Here is a 5,000-nt window from a genome sequence, read left to right as displayed (position 1 = left end):
CTCTAACCATTTTGTGAGCCTTGGGGTCCTTAATCTATGAAAAACACTACTCTTCATCCCTTAGGTCTTGTAGGAAACCATATGGATGGAAAATTGACCGGAAGATCAACCTTTCAGTGCTCTTTTGCCTTCCACCATATTCCACCCAGCTAAAATCTTTAGCTCTGCATCCAACAGACCTTGCAAGATACAATGTCTACTCATCCTGGAACTACAGAGGCATTTTCCATCTATGTGACATGCTTCCCTTAGTTTCATCACACAGAAAGAACAAAGCACCGAAGAATTCAAAAGGGCTTTTTCAAAGGTGTGGAAAAAAAAGATGATGTCTCTGTCAGAGAATGGTTTGCAGAAGATTGGCACATAGATATTTGCCAATGCAAATGTGCAGAAGAGCGAGAACGGCCGAGAAACTTCATGTGCTAGTACGCATGTGCGTACGCCAAAGCGCACACAATGCGTGACAATTTCTGGTGCCCAGTGGCCTATTTAAAGCTAGCAGCATAAGCCATTAGTTGCTGGATGATCTTCAGCTTCCCCTGTGAGTTCCTGTGATCCTGATATTATTCATGTGTGAAAATTCATGTGCCAGTGCGGATATACGTACGCCAAAGCGCGTGCATGAGCCATTAGTTGCTGGATGAACTTCAGCTTGCCCTGTGAGTTCCTGTGTTCCTGATAGTATTTCATTTCCTGTCCTGACCCGGCTTGACCTGTCTTGTCTGCATCCCTGGCTTTGACCCTTGGTACTTTGACAACAAGGGAATGATTGGAGGTTACAATGGAAAAACAGCTTTGAGGTTTCAGCACTAGGAGTGTGCGGGTCGTTAAAAGGATTTGCATTTCCCATGCCGGGAGTGGAACCCGGGACGCCTGGGTGAAAACCAGGAATCCTAACCGCTAGACCATATGGGAAAACTAGCTGCCTTGTTTTGAGAAAAATAGAGAAAACCAAAGGGAAAAAAAGATGTGCCACCGCCATCAGCTTCCAAGTATGGTGACCAGCTATGACACACATATCACCTTCACTAATTGGCCTCGTTAGCGCAGCAGGTAGCGCGTCAGTCTCATAATTTGAAGGTCATGAGTTCGATCCTCACACGGGGCACTACTCTCTAACCATTTTGTGAGCCTTGGGGTCCTTAATCTATGAAAAACACTACTCTTCATCCCTTAGGTCTTGTAGGAAACCATATGGATGGAAAATTGACCGGAAGATCAAGCTTTCAGTGCTCTTTTGCCTTCCACCATATTCCACCCAGCTAAAATCTTTAGCTCTGCATCCAATAGACCTTGCAAGATACAATGTCTACTCATCCTGGAACAACAGAGGCATTTTCCATCTATGTGACATGCTTCCCTTAGTTTCATCACACAGAAAGAACAAAGCACCGAGGAATTCAAAAGGGCTTTTTCAAAGGTGTGGAAAAAAAAGATGATGTCTCTGTCAGAGAATGGTTTGCAGAAGATTGGCACATAGATATTTGCCAATGCAAATGTGCAGAAGAGCGAGAACGGCCGAGAAACTTCATGTGCTAGTACGCATGTGCGTACGCCAAAGCGCACACAATGCGTGACAATTTCTGGTGACCAGTGGCCTATTTAAAGCTAGCAGCATAAGCCATTAGTTGCTGGATGATCTTCAGCTTCCCCTGTGAGTTCCTGTGATCCTGAAATTATTCATGTGTGAAAATTCATGTGCCAGTGCGCATATACGTACGCCAAAGCGCGTGCATGAGCCATTAGTTGCTGGATGAACTTCAGCTTGCCCTGTGAGTTCCTGTGTTCCTGATAGTATTTCATTTCCTGTCCTGACCCGGCTTGACCTGTCTTGTCTGCATCCCTGGCTTTGACCCTTGGTACTTTGACAACAAGGGAATGATTGGAGGTTACAATGGAAAAACAGCTTTGAGGTTTCAGCACTAGGAGTGTGCGGGTCGTTAAAAGGACTTGCATTTCCCATACCGGGAGTCGAACCCGGGCCGCCTGGGTGAAAACCAGGAATCCTAACCGCTAGACCATATGGGAAAACTAGCTGCCTTGGTTTGAGAAAAATAGAGAAAACCAAAGGGAAAAAAAGATGTGCCACCGCCATCAGCTTCCAAGTATGGTGGCCAGCTATGACACACATATCACTTTCACTAATTGGCCTCGTTAGCGCAGCAGGTAGCGCGTCAGTCTCATAATCTGAAGGTCGTGAGTTTGATCCTCACACGGGGCACTACTCTCTAACCATTTTGTGAGCCTTGGGGTCCTTAATCTATGAAAAACACTACTCTTCATCCCTTAGGTCTTGTAGGAAACCATATGGATGGAAAATTGACCGGAAGATCAAGCTTTCAGTGCTCTTTTGCCTTCCACCATATTCCACCCAGCTAAAATCTTTAGCTCTGCATCCAACAGACCTTGCAAGATACAATGTCTACTCATCCTGGAACAACAGAGGCATTTTCCATCTATGTGACATGCTTCCCTTAGTTTCATCACACAGAAAGAACAAAGCACCGAGGAATTCAAAAGGGCTTTTTCAAAGGTGTGGAAAAAAAAGATGATGTCTCTGTCAGAGAATGGTTTGCAGAAGATTGGCACATAGATATTTGCCAATGCAAATGTGCAGAAGAGCGAGAACGGCCGAGAAACTTCATGTGCTAGTACGCATGTGCGTACGCCAAAGCGCACACAATGCGTGACAATTTCTGGTGCCCAGTGGCCTATTTAAAGCTAGCAGCATAAGCCATTAGTTGCTGGATGATCTTCAGCTTCCCCTGTGAGTTCCTGTGATCCTGATATTATTCATGTGTGAAAATTCATGTGCCAGTGCGCATATACGTACGCCAAAGCGCGTGCATGAGCCATTAGTTGCTGGATGAACTTCAGCTTGCCCTGTGAGTTCCTGTGTTCCTGATAGTATTTCATTTCCTGTCCTGACCCGGCTTGACCTGTCTTGTCTGCATCCCTGGCTTTGACCCTTGGTACTTTGACAACAAGGGAATGATTGGAGGTTACAATGGAAAAACAGCTTTGATGTTTCAGCACTAGGAGTGTGCGGGTCGTTAAAAGGACTTACATTTCCCATACCGGGAGTCAAACCCGGGCCGCCTGGGTGAAAACCAGGAATCCTAACCGCTAGACCATATGGGAAAACTAGCTGCCTCGTTTTGAGAAAAATAGAGAAAACCAAAGGGAAAAAAAGATGTGCCACCGCTATCAGCTTCCAAGTATGGTGGCCAGCTATGACACACATATCACTTTCACTAATTGGCCTCGTTAGCGCAGCAGGTAGCGCGTCAGTCTCATAATCTGAAGGTCGTGAGTTTGATCCTCACACGGGGCACTACTCTCTAACCATTTTGTGAGCCTTGGGGTCCTTAATCTATGAAAAACACTACTCTTCATCCCTTAGGTCTTGTAGGAAACCATATGGATGGAAAATTGACCGGAAGATCAAGCTTTCAGTGCTCTTTTGCCTTCCACCATATTCCACCCAGCTAAAATCTTTAGCTCTGCATCCAACAGACCTTGCAAGATACAATGTCTACTCATCCTGGAACTACAGAGGCATTTTCCATCTATGTGACATGCTTCCCTTAGTTTCATCACACAGAAAGAACAAAGCACCGAGGAATTCAAAAGGGCTTTTTCAAAGGTGTGGAAAAAAAAGATGATGTCTCTGTCAGAGAATGGTTTGCAGAAGATTGGCACATAGATATTTGCCAATGCAATGTGCAGAAGAGCGAGAACGGCCGAGAAACTTCATGTGCTAGTACGCATGTGCGTACGCCAAAGCGCACACAATGCGTGACAATTTCTGGTGCCCAGTGGCCTATTTAAAGCTAGCAGCATAAGCCATTAGTTGCTGGATGATCTTCAGCTTCCCCTGTGAGTTCCTGTGATCCTGATATTATTCATGTGTGAAAATTCATGTGCCAGTGCGCATATACGTACGCCAAAGCGCGTGCACGAGCCATTAGTTGCTGGATGAACTTCAGCTTGCCCTGTGAGTTCCTGTGTTCCTGATAGTATTTCATTTCCTGTCCTGACCCGGCTTGACCTGTCTTGTCTGCATCCCTGGCTTTGACCCTTGGTACTTTGACAACAAGGGAATGATTGGAGGTTACAATGGAAAAACAGCTTTGAGGTTTCAGCACTAGGAGTGTGCGGGTCGTTAAAAGGACTTGCATTTCCCATACCGGGAGTGGAACCCGGGCCGCCTGGGTGAAAACCAGGAGTCCTAACCGCTAGACCATATGGGAAAACTAGCTGCCTTGTTTTGAGAAAAATAGAGAAAACCAAAGGGAAAAAAAGATGTGCCACCGCCATCGGCTTCCAAGTATGGTGGCCAGCTATGACACACATATCACTTTCACTAATTGGCCTCGTTAGCGCAGAAGGTAGCGCGTCAGTCTCATAATCTGAAGGTCGTGAGTTCGATCCTCACACGGGGCACTACTCTCTAACCATTTTGTGAGCCTTGGGGTCCTTAATCTATGAAAAACACTACTCTTCATCCCTTAGGTCTTGTAGGAAACCATATGGATGGAACATTGACCGGAAGATCAAGCTTTCAGTGCTCTTTTGCCTTCCACCATATTCCACCCAGCTAAAATCTTTAGCTCTGCATCCAACAGACCTTGCAAGATACAATGTCTACTCATCCTGGAACAACAGAGGCATTTTCCATCTATGTGACATGCTTCCCTTAGTTTCATCACACAGAAAGAACAAAGCACCGAGGAATTCAAAAGGGCTTTTTCAAAGGTGTGGAAAAAAAAGATGATGTCTCTGTCAGAGAATGGTTTGCAGAAGATTGGCACATAGATATTTGCCAATGCAAATGTGCAGAAGAGCGAGAACGGCCGAGAAACTTCATGTGCTAGTACGCATGTGCGTACGCCAAAGCGCACACAATGCGTGACAATTTCTGGTGCCCAGTGGCCTATTTAAAGCTAGCAGCATAAGCCATTAGTTGCTGGATGATCTTCAGCTTCCCCTGTGAGTTC

The sequence above is a fragment of the Lithobates pipiens genome, unplaced genomic scaffold (genome assembly GCF_037356315.1).
Source record: "Lithobates pipiens isolate NorthernLeopardFrog02 unplaced genomic scaffold, aLitPip1_a1.2 Scaffold_8, whole genome shotgun sequence".
Classification (NCBI taxonomy): domain Eukaryota; kingdom Metazoa; phylum Chordata; class Amphibia; order Anura; family Ranidae; genus Lithobates; species Lithobates pipiens.
This window is presented reverse-complemented; position numbering follows the sequence as displayed.